This window comes from Bradysia coprophila (genome assembly GCF_014529535.1).
Source record: "Bradysia coprophila strain Holo2 chromosome IV unlocalized genomic scaffold, BU_Bcop_v1 contig_5, whole genome shotgun sequence".
In the NCBI taxonomy this organism is placed as follows: domain Eukaryota; kingdom Metazoa; phylum Arthropoda; class Insecta; order Diptera; family Sciaridae; genus Bradysia; species Bradysia coprophila.
In genome coordinates, this window is record NW_023503374.1 from 3,561,615 (window position 1) to 3,582,063 (window position 20,449).

The 20,449-nt window shown below is 34.9% G+C and overlaps 1 protein-coding gene and 1 long non-coding RNA gene across 3 annotated transcripts in view; one reads left to right on the forward strand and one right to left on the reverse strand.

Moving 5' to 3' along the window:
• LOC119071732 overlaps window positions 1–20,449 on the reverse strand; it is a 59,859-nt gene that overhangs the window by 17,650 nt on the left and 21,760 nt on the right. The gene's annotated exons all lie outside the window — the stretch shown is intronic.
• Window positions 945–20,045, forward strand: LOC119071841. The gene is made up of 3 exons (XR_005086745.1): window positions 945–955; window positions 4,480–4,485; window positions 19,925–20,045. It is a non-coding gene; the product is annotated as an uncharacterized LOC119071841 (long non-coding RNA).

Genomic DNA, 20,449 nt, shown 5'->3' on the forward strand with positions numbered 1-20,449 from the left:
TATCCTGATGGTGTAACCAGTTTGTACATTTTCACAACATTGGCTGATGTGCTAACAAAATGAAATCGATTATTTGCTGGTGGGAGTTGAGCGGCAAAGTTTAGCTTTGTCACATTTCAATAGCTGAGACAAAGGAACTTAAATAGAAGATGATAGAAGGAGGATACCGAATCAAAAAGTGGGAGAGCAGCTCCTCGAAAATCAAGTAGTCTTTTGTTTATGTGGCTCCCAGTCTTTCGAAGTAGTTGCAAAAAACTTATTTGTTTACCGAGGAGAGAATTAGGAAAATCAAACAAGGGAGATGTTTGTGGGCAGAGCGAAGCGAGTTGGAACTTTCTAATTTCTCCCAGAGGTGAACACAACGTTTTTCATCTGCTTTGCTTTTGGATAAGTGAAGAATAGAAAAGATCTTACGTTTCAACATGAACTCCTTAACTGGACGCATCGTAGACAATAAATCGTAGACTTAAAATACAGATTAACAGATTTCCAATGGATCAGGACAGATTGCATGACTGAATTTAACAAATGGAACGTATAATATCTAGTCGACAGCAGATAATCTGTCATCACAAGGTGCAAGTTAGTTGTATTTGGGGTCGGTCGTTTGAGGAGAATTTAATTTTTAATTTAATTTAAAGCAATTCCAACATATCAACCACATGTGACAAGCATATCTCTAATGTAATTATCGAAATCATTTATTCCTTTTGATCTATGAATTCTTCAATGAAAAAAATCTATTACTTCATCAGTTTTAACATAAAGTTTGCTATAGACGGCATTAGCCAGAGTTCATTGCTTACAATCGCTGTCGTTAACTACAGTTAAAAATGTAACGTTTCCCTACCCGGTAATTTTTGCGACGTTTTTCATATGTGCGAGGTGTGATTCATGAAACAAAAAACACCAACTAATCATAACACTTAAAAAAAAAAACAAAGTGACAGTTCAAGTGAGAAAAGTTCTATTTCCTCAACACGGAAGAGAAAGTGGAAAAATTAAGGTAAATCACACCGCACACATGAAATAGTTAGCTAGGAAAAAAAGTTGGAAATTTCATTTCGATAGTGTTACTTGTAACACGAGGAAATGACATTTCCTATTTTTTTTTTACCGAGGTCAGCACAACGTTTTTAACAACAAAAGCATCCGAAGGTACAGATGAGGTGAAAAAATCACTAATTTCTCGCCAGCGTTGAGAAAAACCTTTTCCTTTTACACATTTTTCGACTCCTTACCCTGTCACAGACAGCAAGCCTTTTAACAGTTTCACTATTCAAACTATTACTTCATTTGATCGAAGATTGATTTTAGAAATCTTTTACTTCATTTGTTTTGAACGCGCTTTTTGCTATATGAGACCTCATTAGTCGGAGCTTGTCGTTTATTATTGTTATTGTTGTCGATAGCAGATGACAGCAGTCTGTAACAGGTTGAGATTGCTTCACCGCTTCGTCTCATCCAAAAAACATTCGCTCCAAGTGCCATTACATGATGCAAATGACAATGACAGGAGATTGTGTAGATTATAAGTTACATCATACCAACAATAAATTGTTGATTAACAACTTATGAAATGTTAAATTGAACGGAGAAGAGCTAAAGGATAGTCGTAAGTCTTTATTTTGGTCTTGACACTGTTTCATGGCATATTCTTTGGAATTCGTTTACTGAATAAAATTTTCGTAAAATCAATAAAGTGAAAATTGCTGCGAGTATTCCAAGGAACATTACCTATCCTAAAAAGCAACTCACTGCAGAGCTTAATCAAAATCATATTGAAATGTATGTAAATATGGATACAGTAACTGTACGTACACTGTGTAGTATATGCAAAGAACCGTTTTCCAGAAATAAAAAACCAGAAGAACGATGCGGTGAAAGTAAGAACTTCTTCGTGTATATTATACATTGAACATCATCATTTATTTGACCCGTACGAAATACCCGGGCTAGTGTATTTTTTGCTACGTTTTTAAGCGACTTCCCTTGGTACTCGTCATCTGTTGTCGACAGCGACGACAAGAATAAACGATACAATCTGTCTATTACTGTCTTTTATATGTTAAAATCAGTGAAGTAATAGATTTTTTAAAATTTGCTGGAAATACCTTAAAAGAAGTACCACATTCGATAATATTACTAGTGATAAGCTTGTTGTCTGTGAAAGGTAAGGGTGTCAAAACCCAATCGATTTTGTAAATTACGATCATAGTAGTATTAGATTGAAGAAATATGTTTAAAGAAAACCTGAGTGCCTGAGTGATAAATTTGTACTGAAGTTCACTATTAGCCCGTAACACATATATTTTCTAAAGAATTTTTTTTTCTATTAATTGAACAAACGTACACCACTCATTGGTTTCCATTATTTCAAATGCATTAAACCAAAGAAAGAAAAACGGTCCATGCATAATGAAACAAAATAAAAGATTGGCTGCAGATATGCTGCTTCAACTGCAACTGGTAATTTTTTCCACATTTCTAATGGTTCAGAACAAATTTATTGAGTTAAACATAAGACTTTTAGCACACAATTAAGTCAAACACTATAAGAATCTCATGTGGAATAATTAACTTGTTTCATGGTTTTTGCCAAAGATATTGCGATTCACGACTTAATTCTATTTTTCCAAATAGAAAAACATGGAAGCAAAAACATTCGAAAACAAATAGCGAAAATAACTTCTTTTTTTTCCTCTCCATTCTATATATTCGTTTACATATGCACACCAATTGGTTCATAAAGAACAGTAAATTAGTTATTATCCGCATGCACATGCTAAACATAATTCCAAGCTTAAGATCAAGGCATTGCATAATCATTTCGAGTATATTTCGCTTGTGAAAAGGCATAAAAGAAATTGCGTACAGCAGTGCCGGTGTATAAAATGCAGAATTCTGAGTCTGAATCGAATTCTAGCATTTGGATGTTATGCTAATTATTTCCATTTTACTTGTCGAAGAAATTAGCAACACAGTTGGCAGTTGGAAAATTTCTTACTTCCACATTCCATCGGCAAATGCTTGTATCAAGTTCATTGAAAAAGCATTCCATTGTAATGGAGGCGACACCGTGAACGCAAAGAATTGAACAAATAAAACAAGCCATCAGAACAGTCGGAGCGTTTGCTGCGACTGAGCCCCGTACGACCCGTACCTATTATTACGACCCTAGTGCGTCCGTAACCCTAATTCGTCCGTGATCCTCTTCCTTCCGAAGCCCTAATACGTCCGTAACACTTATACAGCTATAACCGTTATGCGACCGTTACCATAATGCTTCCCACCTAATTCCTAGATCAATGGTGGCACGTGCAATTTTTTGAAAAAATTCATATTCACCTTAAAAATTGAACATAGCGCAATTACGAAAGCCCGTACGAAGTACCTTTCAAATAAAACAATAATTTACGAAGTAATTTTAGGAACGCAAATTTGAAACTTTTTTTATCACCATGTCCATATGCGTGATATATGTAATGCCTGAAACACCCCACACACATAACCAATTACTTCTCTTTTTTTGCAAAACAGCAATTTTGTTAAGAGACCGGAAATAGAACTGACATTCGTTAATACCTTTCAAACAAAAAAAATTCATGAAATTCGGTCAAAATTTACTCGAGATATTGGCAAAAAAACACCACCTTCACTGTACGGCCGAGTAGCCGGATATGAGCTCACTCAAATGGACCTGGCTCACGCTCCGGTGAACCAAATTCATAAACTTTTTTTCCCTGATTAGCACGATCAATACCTATCTACTAAAGCGAAAACATTTGAAATCCATTCAAATTTGGCTGACCAACAAGCAAAAACTGCTTCACGCCCTGTACCTGGTTCACATGAAGGGCTCTAACTCACGCGTAGATCATCTAATTTACAAAAACTTTTTTTTTGTCGATCAGTATTGTAAACACCTTTCATGTGACCTATCAGTTACAAGTGTAGCGTTTTAACTGACGTAGATATCGTAGAAAAACCATAAAACTCAAATATCACCATTTTCATATGGGGTCTCACCATTGTCATTACCTATCAGAGACGGACAGACAAACAGACTTTTTTTTATTGTGGATTCGTCATCTATAATCATAGGCAAATGCCGTCTGCTTCGAATTCCACATGTAACAAACGGCATGGTGTTCTTATAAGCCCCCAGTACTTCGTACGGGGCTTAAAATAGAAGAAAAAAAAAACGTTGACTAAGGTTTATACCTCCCAAGAACAATTTTGTTTGCCATTTCAACTAAACAAATCAATTTGAAATGTCACCGAAATGGAAATGAGTCGTGACCATTACACTGTGAATTTCAGTTGAATTAATTAATTAATTAATATCTTTACAGTCCAAAACTAGTTTCACTCCACATGAACTCTTTTCATTTTGTATGAATTTCCGAAACAATTACCAATTATGTTAACAGACCGTTTAAATATCTACAATAAAATCATAATCATAACAAAATTCAGAAGCGCGTGCATTAATCTAATATGATGTATGGCAAATGGGTATACAGTTTTATAGGAGGGAAAAAAGCTGCCGTCTGTAAACGTTTGTCTATCGAAAACTATACACCAATTTTTCTGTGGCGGCACATATATAGTATATATTGCTCTTTAATAGCCCATATCCGTGTGTGTTTACAGCCTACCGTCGATAAATAATTTATAATTTCTGCTGTCGGTCCGTCAACTCTATAAATATTATCCAGTTACTCACAACAGTCTATTAAAATACCGATTCGATTTTTATTCGATTTTTTTTATTTTGTTCTGTCCAATTTTGTTTTTACTTTCTGTATGGAACCTATTAGTCAACGTTAGCACAGTAAGTTGGATGGAATGGACTACAAGTTGTAACAACGAATGCGATATGAATTCGTAAATAAATAGGGTGCAGCATGTTCTGTACATTATTATACCTTTCAGTCGTTATATCTTGATAGTCGTTCTATTCAAATGCAGACAATGCGTTATGAAAACAAATGAATTTTAAGATTAAGACAAATGAGTTGTCCCGTTCGCTACCGTCCACGTTCACAGTATTGTACACACAGTGGGACTGTATCTTTAATCTATGATAGGAATCATCTGCTTTGCTTTTGTAGAAGTGAAGAAAAGATCTTACGATTCAACATGAACCCCTTAACTGGACGCATCTCAGACAATAATCACACTTAAAATACAGATTTCCCATGGATCAAGACAGATTGCATGTCTGAATTTAACAAATGGAACGTATAATATCCAATCGATAGCAGATAATCTGTCATCACAAGGTGCAAGTTAGTTGGATGTAGGGTCGGTCGTTCGAAGAGAATTTAATTATTTTTTTATATTAACGCCATTCCAGCATACCAATCACATGTGACAAGTATATCTCTAATGTAATTATCGAAATCATTTACTTCTTTTGATATATGAATTCTTTACTCAAACAAAATCTATTACTCCTTCAGTTTTTACATAAAGTTTGCTATATAAGACGGTATTAGCCAGAGTGCATTGCTTATATTTTTATCATCGCTGTCGTTAACATATGATTATGTAACGTTCCCATTGTCGTTCGCATGGCCATTCCCATTCCCCTTCCCGGTAGATTTTGAGATTTGAGATGATTCACTATTAATTGCCATTTATCACTAGGCCCCACCTCTTGGGTGGGGCAGGTCCCTTGACTGTTTTTAGCCCCGTACGAAGTACTGGGGGCTTATAAGATTAATATGCCGTTTGTAACACGTCGAATTGGAAGCAGACAGTAAGGGCAAAGCATTTGGTTGTGTTCATAGATGACGAATCCGCAATAAAAAAAATGTCCGTCCGTCCGTCCGTCCGTCCGTCCGTCCGTGACCCCTCTAGCTAGAGTAAATCAAAACCTTTTTTCAAAATTCTTTTTTTCCCCGATTGGTATCGACAAAAGTAAGGTCAAGTTCGAAAATGGGCATGGTAGGGTCGGCCCCTCCAGAGCTAGGGCCCTATAGGTGTTTTTCAGTCTTTCGACGATATCTACCGAAATACGCACGCAATAGCTGCTTGTGATATATCAAATGAAAGGTATTGACGAGTAGAACAAAGTTGCTGAACATTGTTTTTGGGTAAGATGCAACGCGAGCTTGTTGGGAGGGCTCAAAGGTCGTTACTCGGCCCTAAGTGTTTTTTGCACATAAATCGAGTAAATCTCATCCGATTTTGCTAGATTTAGTTTTTTATGGAAGGTAACTGAATACCGAAAAGAACGTGTCGAAAAAAGTTTCAAATTTGGGCCCTTGGACTAAGGCCGCTACTCGGCCCTAAGTGTTTTTTGCACATAAATCGAGTAAATCTCATCCGATTTTGCTAGATTTAGTTTTTTATGGAAGGTAACTGAATACCGAAAAGAACGTGTCGAAAAAAGTTTCAAATTTGGGCCCTTGGACTAAGGCCGCTACTCGGCCCTAAGTGTTTTTTGCACATAAATCGAGTAAATCTCATCCGATTTTGCTAGATTTTGTTTTATTTGAGAGATAATTGAATACCGAAAAGAACGTGTCGAAAAAAGTTTCAAATTTGGGCCCTTGGACTAAGGGCGCTACTCGGCTCTAAGTGTTTTTTGCACATAAATCGAGTAAATCTGATCCGATTTTGCTAGATTTAGTTTTTTGTGGAAGGTAATTGAATACCGAAGATAACGTGGCAAAAAAGTTTCAAATTTGGGCCCTTGGACTAAGGCCGCCACTCAGCCCTAAGTGCTTTTTGCACATAAATCGAGTAAATCTCATCCGATTTTGCTAGTTTTTGATTCATTTGAGAGATAATTGAATACCCAATAGAAAGTTGGCAAACAATTTTAGGTTTCTAAAATAATATCGTAAATTGTTGGTTTTATTTGAGAGGTACTTCGTACGGGCTTTCGTAATTGCGCTATGCGCAATTTTAAAAATGAACACTTTCAGTAAATTTGACCATGCCCAACTTGACTTGCATTTTGGTAACAGACGCATTAGAGGGTTGTAGACGTATTAGGGTTCCGGGCGTATTACGGCTACGGACGTATTATGGTTACGGACGAAATAGGATTACGGGTCGTACGGGGCTAAGTCGCAGCAAACGCTCCGACTGTTCTGATGCCTTGTTTTTTTCTATAATTCCGAACTTAAAATCGGAATTATCACGATAACAAGGAAAAGCATCTGAGTATAATTTCTCCCATATCTTGTAACAACGATCACAAAATTGGACCTGCTTAGGCTGAAAAAAGGGCTTAATCAAGCATCTTAGAAAATCGTTATAACGATGATTGTAGGTTGTTCCGTATCGATTCCTGATTCTAATTTGATGTGGGGCCAAGACGGCAGCTCAATGGTTCTCTGGTGAGCGGCCGTTATGTCCCCTTTTTTTCTATGATTTTTCATTCGTAAGCGAGAAGAGATATCAATCCACTTCCAAAGGATAAGTTATAGAGAAAAGCCTAAATTTTTTTTTTGTGAAATTTATTTTTTGACATTTGAATACAAAATGGCGGAAAAAATTGGTCAAAGTCGAAAAATATTTTCTTCTCAAAGGAAAATCTCTGAAACCGATAGAAGGACTGTAAATTCGCAAAAAGTTTCTTCAAAAGGTTTATAGAGAATTTAAATAGCTACGTTTTCGTTTTTTATTGATTGAAATCGGACAGCTCGTTCCGGAGCTATGTCCGTAACAGTTAAGTCACCACATGTTCTTCATGTAAACATACATCGAAATTATTATTTATTTAGAGTAAATAATCACACGTATTTCCATGACAATCGACCTAAAGTTGTATTTTCTGTAAATTTTAGTAATGTGTAACCGAGTTTCATATTTTCACGGAAACATGCTCCCTGTTCTAGAATTTAAGGATTTTGAAGGCTCTCTTAATTTTTTTTTGATTCTCTTCAGGATTTATTGAACTATTGAGGTGGTATAGGGTCAGTTCCTAAAATTATGTTACTGCACATGCATAATATGTTCCCAGCTCTAGAACGTAAGTATTATAAAGGATTTCTGAGGTTTTATTGGGTTCCCTTCTGGACTTTGGGATTGTTGAGGTTATATTATGTTAGTTCCTAAAGTTCCAACACTTTACATGGTATACCATGCTATCAGTTCTAGAATTTGAGTGATTTGAAGGATGTTTCAAGTTTTTCTAGGTTTCTATATAACTTATCCTTTGGAAGTGGATTGATATCTCTTCTCGCTTACAAATGAAAAATCATAGAAAAAAAGGACATAACGGCCGCTCACCAGAGAACCATTGGGCTGCCGTCTTGGCCCGACATCAAATTAGAATCAGGAATCGATACGGAACAACCTACAATCATCGTTATAACGATTTTCTAAGATGAACGATTTTTTGCCTAAGCAGGTCCACTATCGCTTCGCTCTGGCCGCAAAGTTCACACTCGTTCAAACATTTTAGGAACGAAAAAAATTCTTTTAAGAATACGGATTTCACGCAAAAATTGTCGTATATCCCAGATTACAAGTCCAATTAAATTCCAATGTTCGAGTTTTCAAAATATCAAAGTGAACTTAGCGTTACGGACATTTAAGGGTATTTTCTTTCATAAGACCCTGACTTTCAGTCAAGGGAATTAATTTAGAAAAAAAGGAATATGCAAAACAAAAACAAAGAAACTCCCATCCTGATCCACCGGTTAATTTAGCTTTATACCACCAAGTTATATAATTTATCGATCGGCTTGAATGTTTAATAAAATTACAATACAGTTATGTAATGCATGCCTATAAAATCGAGTTTTATCAATTTATTAACACACAACGCATAGTCTTGTCTAAAATGTGTTAAGCATTTTAATGCCGAACACACTATCCCATATTAAAAATGCTTTACAAGCTCTAATCTAAAGAAACTAGTGTAGCGCTCTGGTTTAACCGGTACAATGTACACGCACACAAAAATACAAAAAAAAACAAAATTGCGATATACAGAGTGTCTTCCACACGATTGGCAGGGACACATGGCTGTTTTAATATGTGTGCTGCAATATTTTTGTTTATTTTATCAATCGTGGCAGTTTTATTGAGGAAGAAGTTACTTTGCGTCTGATTCTCTGTCATTGAGTGCATTTCCGTCGATAAAATATAGAATGTAGAACTTGATATGTGTGTAGAAGTGCATGTAAGTCGTTCTAATGATACTGTTGAGTTGCATGTTATGTGCAGTGTTGCATCCTTGAACCGAACAGATTTTTGTGCTGTGGTTGAAGCTTCTGTATATCAGTAACAGCAAATGAGTGATGAAATCATTTGGTGTAAATTTTCTTTACATTTTCTTTTTTGATTGGGAATCAAACATTTGATTTCATAGCAAAAATTCATCCATGTATCGAGACATGTGAGTAACATTTGCATGGGTTACAATTTTTCCTACTCAATTAAATACGAAATGCAAGTGAAACCTCGCGAAACCTTGCACCGCAAATAATCAAAACCACACACTGATTTTATTTCCAAATTAGCCAGCAATCAATAAAGCGAATGACAAAAGTAATGTGTTGCCGACAACATAAAAATGAGAAATTACGTTGAGGAACATACAAAAAGCATACCACATGCAATTTTGGTAATAAACTCACGATCCGGGCTCATAAAAATACCATGATATCGACTGTATCGTATCTACAAATTAAAAAAATTATTTTCCCTTGACTCTCGTTGCTGGGTTAATGCGCCGATAATTTATAAAGAAAAAACACTTGTTACAATAAATTCCTTTATGCAATTCAGTGACGGAAATGAATCTTTTCTTGTTTGCTTCTTATTAACTTGCTAAATCCAAGAAATCAGTGCAAGAAAAAACATTCTAGACTGGTTTTACTTGACAACTGTGTTGTAATCAACAGGAAACATCCCATGTCTAGTCTGAGTCTATGCCAATTTAAAGATTGAGTACAAGACGATCGATTGTTGGATGGTTTTTCGATAATAATTGCGGCTCTGATGTTTCATCAGAATTTTTATGGATTTGCATAGAAACCATCGCATCCTAATCTCTTTAACATTCTCGCCTTGTAGAGACTGCCATCACACCTTCAACGGTACGCCGCATAAAAAACTGGAAGTGAAATAGAAAATGTTGAATCGTTTTAGCTGAGGACATGGTTGTACTGGCGAACAAATGTGCCAGTACTGTGACTGTGGACTGTATGTCATAAAAACGACAATCTATAGTATTGTCCTCCTCGAAAATTGGCTGGCGACGTCACAGCACTCAAGCAACAGCTGAATCAATTAATTCACTTCGTGATCCATGTTTTACTAAGACAATGGCAATTAGGCGTTTAAGTGAGTGAAATTTAATTATTCCCCACCTCGGTGCAACTTGGAGCTGGTTCACAATGCTAGGTCAGCCATAGAAGTTGACACAGGAAAACATTTATCAACAAGGATGACAGAGAAAATGAGCTTCTTTTACAGCAAATGCTATGTTAAAACTAAAGAAGTAATAGATTTTGTATCAATCTGAAAAATGATTTAAACAAAGGAAGTAATAGATTCGACAATACTGATGATGCTGTGATTGTGACGGTCTGTGAAAGATTATATATGAAATTGACAACCTCCTGTTCTTCTTATTAATTGTAGGAGTCTGATCATAAAGGGAACTTTTAACAACTGAAATACCAACAAAAGTGTCTGTTTCACACCACGGCCATAGAACGAAAAAGAATGGTTAAACCCATATAGAAATTACAGTCAAACAAATCACTTGAAATAAATCATACTGTCTGGTAAAAGAATAATGGTAGCATATATGCAATACACCATAAGCGCCTGAATTCAATAGTTATGATTACAGAAAACGACGAACAACACAAAAGTGATTGATGAAGGTGATACCTAAGAGATGAATGTTGCGCTGATTGTTTAACTGCAATTGCTTTTTAATACTCTGTTTATTATATGATATGGCATGAAAATGATTATTATGATGATGATAATGATGATGATGAGGATTCTTTGTTCTCTTTTGTGTATTATACTTCGTTTACGATCTCTCGTGCAAATATTTTAAATGATCGTTTTTGGACTGTGTAAATCAAGTACTAGATAGTTATAAATGATTGGTATTTATAAGAAATGTCTGGTGCATACAATGTAATGGAATGGATGCTACACATCGTTCGTTTTCATTCCTTTTTCGTACACATAGATCTAATCTCATCTGATGGAGATAAATGATTTCCATTTATCTGAGTGTCAAATTAACGCTCATCAAGACTTACAATATTTTCTATTTTCGTCACAAAAAAAAACCGACAATTTCCGATTCAAAACATTTCCCAACTGAATTATGAATTAGCAAATCACAATGCATCCCAATAAACGAAGTGATTGATTGTATGTATATGTGCGCACACTGAACAAAAACCCATCGCAGAGATACAGAATTAATTTTAATCGGAGACGTTATTGCACCTGTTTTGTAATCAATTTTAAATTACATAAAATTACAGTTCATAAACTAATTCGTTTAAACTTAATGCTATGTTATTGCCGTGCTGTGACTTGACTGGGGCAAATGTGAGTAAAAACCAAAAGAATTACATGCATTCACAAGATTTATATAATTATAAGCAATTTTTGTAATTTTATTTTCGCTGATTAAATTGTAGCCTTGACAGTAGGTTATGGTGTTACAGTATCACATGGATTTTAACACAGTGTGAGGACGATAATTAAGTTACCAGTTTGAATCATTCTTCTGTTTCTTTCAATTAATGGGAGAGAGGCTAAGAACAGTCAAGAGAGGAGTCTCCAGAATTAACGCCATCTGCTATCGACAGACGACGAAAATAATAAAATGAACTCTGATGTTGAGTTTTATTTTATAACAGCAAAAACGGGGTTCAAACTAATGAAGTAATAGATTTTGGCTTGTTTGTTTTAGAGACCTCACAACCTAACAGCCTTTTTCAGCCAATAACAAGTGCAGTCTGGACTACCGGCTTAACGTGACCACGTCTCGAAGTATGCAAATACTCTTTGAGTAAGGTGCTTAATTGATATCTCACCTAAATGTAGGCTAGACCCTAGACACACAAATTCATCGTATTTGAGTTACGTCAAACGGGTCATTCAGTGTGTACGTCGTTGCAATCAACAAACACACTGCAACTACGCAAATTATGAAGCTTGAGTGAACTTTACGACGTTACCAATGTGATACAATCGTTAGAAAAATTCCATGTGGAATTGTCTGACACGGGATTCGAACCCGGATCATTTTGGTGGCCGTACTAGCCGTAACCACTAAGCCATCCCGATCTGATGATTTATCACCTCTAGATGTAAAGCTCCTTAACGAGTCCTTGTTTAAACCCTGGAAATTTCACTGATACTGAAAGGGAACAAACGTACTATGATCTGGGCGTCTCCTTCTCAAGAAGAAGTGTCCTTACACTCTAATCTATACAAATCTTAATAGGGTAGTGGTAGTGTGTCTTGTACGAGTGTGTTGTTAGCCAGCGACTCTACCAATTTCCATACTCTATGACCGGTGCATAGTACAAAATAATGAAATAAATAAAATGTTTTCCTAATCATTGAACGCGCATAAGCGTCACTAGTTCACTATTTTCTCATAAGTCATTTCCAAGACACTAAAAAAAATAATAATCGTACACGTTGGTAACGTTGGCATAATCTTTAAACAATATATGAATTACAATTACGTGACTCCCCGTGAATTACAATTATTATTGTATGTGTAGCGTACATACTACATATGGGTATATCTCTATAGAAGGACCCCATGACGATCTTTATTATATTTCAGATAATAACACGACATGGGCAGAATAGCTCAATTATTATGATTCGCATTCTTTCGTACACATAGAAATTCTAGGTTTCGTTATTGGAAACATGATGCGTAAATAAATATTATTAGCGATTGATTGAGGTGTTTCGTCTTTGTGAGATAAAATTATGGTAAAATGTAATTTTTCATAGAAAATATTTCACACCATAAACCAAAAAAAAAACAACTGTGGATAGACCGTAGAACCCGAGATATTTCTTTTCTCTGATTTTTGTTATGTACAACAATTCATATGAAAGTAACTGAATGAATTCCTTGCATAATAGTCTGAACTTCAATATAATTATTTACAAGTTCAAGTTATCATGATTCAATGATCATGATCAATGCCTTTTCATACATTTTATTTTATGGGTTTCAGATGTCCGCTTCTTATAAGAGCAAAAGATAAATTTAATGTCAAAGTCATTCGTTATGTTCTTTGGCAAAGAAATAATGGTCACAAATTGTATGTTATGTAATTCGAAAAGATATTAAACGAAAATATTTTTTCATTGTCCGAGAGTATACACAGCTCAAGTGTCTTATTATTTCTTCGGAATTATATATCATTACTGACAAAATATTATGATGATTTCTTCAAAATATAAAACACTGACAGAATATGGCGGTATTTGAATAATTTGAAAAGTTAACTGATAGAGTGGAGATGCAGCATTTACCGCGTGAGTGAGTGAGCCTTTCCTTTTTTTTTGCTGATACGTTTTTATGGTCGCATCAATTTTGTTAGACTATTTTTTGATTTAATGGAGGTATTGATGCACTGCGCACCTATCTGTGTGAATACAATAAGGTCTATGTTTCATGGGGTCATTTCCGCGTTCGTCGCGTATATCGTTCAAACTTGATCTACTTATTTCTAATTCTTATGAAATTCTTCAGTAAATACGAAATAAAGAATTCCCCTCCTTTTTCCCGCAACAATTCTTTGGAAATGTTCCGAATGCACACTCGTACGTAACGTAAATGTTCAAATATCTTCTAGAGGAATTTTTAACCCGAGCCGAAGGTAAACTCGAAGATAATAGTACTTTACTAAAGTAAAAGCATCCAAGGGCTTCAGCTTGAGGTACTTTTACTCATCGTGATACGAGATATCAAATTATTTCCAGACTGTTGTACACTGGCAAAAAAGAGTTGAAAATCTTACCTGTAGCAGGTAACTTTGTCTCCACGTAATCTAGAATAGCTACCACAGCTGTGGCGCCTCATACAAAAAATACAGCTGTAGCAGCTATTCTACAAAGTTATATGCTACAGGTAAGATTTTGAACTCTTTTTTGTCATAGTATGGTGGTGACTTCCTTACGAGCGATTTAAAGAGTTTTCCCTAGGGAGGGAATTTTGTAACCCGAGCCGAAGGTAAATAAATTTTCCTGCATATATGTTATACCTAAACCTTTTATAAACATTACCGTAGCTTCACGCAACGACATGCGTGTATCGAATTTCTTTTGTTCTATTTCAAATATTACATTTAGAACGAAAGAACAGAGAGTTGATAATCTGTCATCTGTTATCAACTCTCTGCAAAATTCTATAGGTACGTCGATGTGTGTAAGGTGAGTTAGCAAGTGCATCGTTTTATCATTACTTCTGCTTTTTTAGCCCCGTACGAAGTACGATTACGATGCCGTGTGTAACTGATGGAATTCGAAGGAGACGGTAAGGGCAAAGTGATAGGCCAACATAGATGACGAATCCGCAATAAAAATGTTGTCTGTCTGTTTGTCTGTGAGTCACGTTGATATCTTTTTCCGTGAAAGATAGTCGAAATAGTGAAGCTAAGTTCGAAGATGGGCATATTCGGGTCGGCCCTTCGTGAGTTAGGGCTGCCTAAGAGTTTTAAGGTCTTTTGGGGATCTATGGCAAAATAAACGATGAAAATTTAAATGAAACAGCAACAGATAGGTATTGTCAATACCGATCCAGGATTTTTTTAAAAATCGGGTGAGTGGACCGTGAGTGAGCCTTAGAAGTGAATGGCTACTCGGTGTATTTTGCATAAAGCTCGAGTAAATCTCATCAAATTTTGCTAGTTTTTGTCTTATGTGGAGGTAATCGAACATCGAATAGAATGTGGTGAGAAAAACGTTTCAAATTTGGGACCTAGGATTTTGATCCGTTTTTCTTAATTTGTGTTTCATTTGTAAGGTAATTCAACACACACCGAATAGAATGTTGTCGGAAATTTTTTAAATTTGGACTAAGCCGCTACTCGGCCCTAAGTCTATTTTGCATACAACTCGAGTAAATTTCATCCGATTTTCCTATTTTTTATTTTACTTGTAGGGTAACTAGGTCCCATCTTTTGGGCGGGTCAGGTCCCTTGACTGACAATTTTTTCAATATATTTTCGACCATTTTCATTGTTGAACTTCCGAAGCATCACTGATACAAATGCCTACATTTAATATATCGATTACTCTAAACATGACAACGAAATTTGACAGAAAATGTTCTTCAAATAAACCTTCGAAGACCGAATGATCTTTGAGTTCTCATTTTTCTTATAAATTTGTAGCAAGATTTTCAATCAACCACAAATCGTAAATAAAATGCGACTCGTGTGAGCTATCCCACTCGTATGAGCTATCTATTATTCTGTTTGATTGCCATTTTGTCAAATTTAATCAGAGTAGATGCGAAGTTTTACAAATGTGGAACGATGAGAGGACTCTTTCACTTTGGTAAAAAATTAAAAAAAAAAACGATAGATGTACTTGCCGAACTTACAGTTTTGTACAAAAAGGAAGTCGTCCGGTATTTTACAAAACCGTCACTCGTGAATAAAATGTGGATGGTAATAAACGACCGATAAATTACAGTGAACGACATCTCAAATGTCTAACTGTCAAATTTTTCTGAGAATTTTATTGTGTCATTGCAAATTCACAATGACATTCTCTGAAAAAAATGACAGTGAGACATTTGAGATGTCGTTCACTGTAATTAATTTTTTTTTTCGTTTCTTCACTTTTGTCGATTCAGAAAACGACAAAAGTGAGGAATTGACAAAACGTCTTTAAGTTACATTTTGTAAAAGGATGAATTCCCTAGGAACGAACAGAACGCCTTCTCATTACATTTTGTAAAAGGATGAATTCGCTAGGAACGCCTTTGCTTTATATTTCCAAAATCGACAAAGAGTGAAGGAAAGACAATTTTTTTTACTTTTTACTGATTTACTGAAGAGGTGCCAGCGACATGTACCACATTTCTATCGGTATTTTATTATTTTTTATCGGTAAAATTGAATTTTTCTATTGTTCGAATATAATATCCCATAAAATTATTACGACTCGTGAGAATTACTCCACACTCGTATGGGAGTTGTAACATATTTTGTTTGATTGTTGGAATAATGAATTTAAAAAAAATATTCAGAAATTTGTTGAGAATGACTTATATCTTATATTGCCTACAAAGAATGATGGTTACATTCAGCGTTTTTCAAAAAATTTCCTACATTTTTCAATCATAGTGTGCTCATGACATTTTTCTGCCGTAAGACCTTGAGTAAAAAAAACATCTTTCTTTGGTAGTAGACGCATTAAATTTGTTAGTCAACTATCAAATTTGATAGTCAACTATCAAGTTGTTAGTCAACTATCAAATTTGATAGTCAACTATCAAATTTGATAGTCAACTATCAAGTTGATAGTCAACTATCAAATTGTTAGCAGTTCACTAACAAGAGATGTTTACCGGTTAGAGGCTGGGCATGTAGTGCTGAAATTTTTCTTTCTACTTGTTTCATGCACATTATCGAAAACATACTTTTTTTGATACCAACATTGAAAAATGATACTTTCGCCCCGCATATGAGGGGCGAAAGTAAAAAAATGCATCCCACGGGGAGAAAGTACTTAACGAAGAGCGAACGCAACTGAACGAACAGCGAAAGTGACTGACGTCACAGAAAATGAGAGAAATGAGTCGAGTTGTCAACAAAATCCGCTCATATTATGCAGAATACTTTGATCAAAATTGTAAAACACTGTGCGCCAGTGTTCTTATTGAAATTAGCATACAAAGTTGATACTTTTTGTTACTGAATGATTTGTTAGTTATATCTTAATTTTTGTGTGTGTTATTGTTGTGATGGCTAAATTATTAAATTTTTCATATATCAGGGGGCTGCCGCCCCCTGGACCCCCGCATTTTCTGGCTAAATGCCTTTTTTTCAACATTTTGTTGCGATGTTTGCGATACGTATCAATTTTCAATGTTGGTATCAAAAAAAATAGTATGAACGACTCGGGGCAAAAGTAAAAAAATTCAACCTGTGCGATTAGAGCCCTTGCCTTCGGCGCGGGCTCCAACTCTCGCACACGGTTGAATTTTTTTACTTTCGCCCCTTGTCATTCAATGTACTATATACGATTTACACACACTACGCAACAAAATCAAATTTCATCAAAGTAATCTTTTTCGATTGAGGCTATAATCAACAGTGTAAAATCCTGTTTTTCTGGGATAGCTTCCAGATCCTTCGTCCCACATAGCCCATCTTCGAACTTAGCCTCGGTATTTTACTTCCACAAATTTAAAAAAAAGATTCATCCAAATTGGTTAAAAATTACTCAAGTTATCGTGCCCTCAACGAAAAACTGTTACCCACATTTAACGTTTTTCATAGCATTTCATACATTTTCAATCACAGTGAACCTTTTTGTTACCCACATTTTTCGGTATTTTCTGGTGTAAGACCCTGACTTTCAGTCAAGGGAATAATGGAAGGCCGAATAGAATGTTTTTGACAAAAAATTTAAACTTGGTTTCTTGGTCTGAGGCCGCTCCTAGGGTCCTATGTGATTTATACTCAATAAATTAAAATTTTAGGTCAGTTTGAAATTTATGCTACGTTTGAAAGGAACGTCGTACGGGGCTTCGTAATTGCGCTATGCGCAATTTCTAAGATGTAAACATTTCATAATAATTTTACTTTAACTACATTTACGGGCGCAATAGGCTTACGGTCAAAGTAGGGCGACAGACGCTTCGACGCCATCTGGCATCTGCCATCTGTTACGAGATCTACTACTTAAAAAGTTTATATTCGTCGATGTCAACAACAGATGGCTTTGTTGTTATTAAAAAGGATTTTTTTAGCTCTAATCCAGACACGTTTAAAAATTTAAAAAAAAATGCAATGTAGTAACAATAGTGTGAACCGAAATGAAAATAAAATTTGAGCCAATAGCACCTTAACGTTCTGATAATGTTTTAAGTCTAAAAGTAGTCAATTAGCTGCGATACCTACAATTTGTGCCATTGTACGATTTCGTGCGTCGTGTGTAAAATGAGCGCATAAAGAATTTATGTTTTAGTTCAATGTATCCAGCGCAGACATAATTTTAATCTTCATATTCATGAAGAAAGAAATAATAACGAAAACAAAGTGGCGTGAATAATATTTTCGTCATTGTGCTGGTAAAATATTAGGCAAACATTTTTTTTATGTTAAAACCGATTCAGACAATAAACGAAAGAAAAATAAAAACATTGATATTCAGATTTACCGTGACATGAATAAAACTTTGAAATTAAAAATAAAGTCAATTGAAAATGACAATAACGTAGAGGGATTAACATTATATGAATATGATTTTACCATTGATCTTATGCGGATGTTTGTTCAATGAAAATATTCCACACTGTACTCACTAATTGCTACACAACACACTTTAATATACACAAAATAGCAACAACAACCGAAATGTTGTTCGCAACTTCTTCGACGAGATGCAATAAATTACTAAACTCAAACATTTTATGTGTCTAATTAAAAAAAAACTTATGGATCTTCAATCATTCGATATGAGAGCATTAAAACGCAAAGCACAATAATTCAAATATATCAAAAATGCGTACCACTCAGACCCATCAACGAAAGCACATTTTTATAGAAATGCTGAACCGAATGAGTGTATTAATAAAATACGTGGTTTATGATTGAGCGGTTGGTTGCTCCATTATCCATGGTAGCATCAAATTATTAGAGCTTGAATTAATAATTTCTGTTCAGCACCGAGAGCGTAATAAATGAAAATACTTGAACTTCACTCACAATTTTTATCTTTTCATCTTAATCACTTACTAAATGCATCACAGCTCAATAATTAAATGATGAAGGTAAATCTCATGGATTTGCGTTCGTGCACGTAAAAATTACAATTTTTGTTGTTGTTGTTGTTGTTTTCTTATTCATTATTTTTGTGCACATCTACATGAGCTCAAATCAAATTGCATTGCATGGTTTAATTGATTTTTTATTGAAGAAAGTGAAAAACAAAGCAACGGTAACATATCAGATTCGATTTCTTTTTGCAGTTTACAAATTCGATGTTTGTAATGTAAATTAAGAGAAGGTTTTGTTTTTAAATTTAACTGAAATTCGTCTGCATTAAAATGATTGCAACAACAGTTTCTTTACAATCTATCACCAACAGAGATGACGACAAATAAAGCAAACGATGAGCTTTGACTAATGTTTTTTTTTGTGTGTGTTGATATAAATGAAGTGAAATATTTTGCATAGAACTAGTGAATTAGAGTTAGTGAATTATAATGGTTAGAGGGACGCCTCGAGAGAAGCAGAAGATTCAATAATTAGACTGGTACATTACTCTTTTTCTTTGAAAAGTTAACAATTCTATTTATAAATTTCTTAGAATCATTTAGCTACATCTGCTAGTTGGACAGTTCATGAACTTGTTCCTTCGGTAAGTCCAGAGACCAAATAGGAGTTTACAGCAAGTAACTATGTTTTTACAGTGTACCAAGAAAAGCTTTTGAATCTTTAGGTAAACGGTTCACAAGAATTGCTGCTGAATCTATTACTTCTATTTATATGGTTTTTTTCTATTTACTAACAACCAGTCCCTACCAGTCCCTATTTTGCGAATGATTTTGTGGAGTAATATGAACTTTAAAGAGTACCCAGCAAATCATCTAAATATAAATAACAGTGGTTTCGAATTGTATTTTGTAAAAGGTCGGTCGACAGATCCTTTGGCAGCCAGTGTTCGTCGTACCCAAATTAGTCAAACCAGACAAATTTAGACATGTTCAATAATTCATTCTATTGATAAAATATCGATTATTTCCCGGGAATCGATTATCGATATTTTCAGAAAATCAATATCAATCGAATGTTTTATCGATATATCGACTGATAATCGGCAAATATAGACTGATAATTCGATTTTCAGTGGATATTTGTTAATTATCAGTCGATATTTATCGATTATCGATAAAACATTCGATTGATGTGGGGCCGTCCCTATAGTATCGATTATTTGGAAATTTTATCATCGATTGATGATATTTTTCAGTGAACGTGAACATGCCTAGACAAATTATGATTGGTCTAAGATATAGATAAATGGGTGAGTAATTCGACGTCGCGAGAAAATCATTAGCCAGCAGCAAGACGTCTTGGAAAGAACGGTGATTTTTTTAAAGATAATTATTGACAGTAATTAGTAAAAGATTAAGAAATTAATTAAAAAAGCCATAAAAAGACGCTAACAGTGTGACTTTAACTGATTGGAAATTGTTTCTGAACAATAAAAATAACAAAAACCC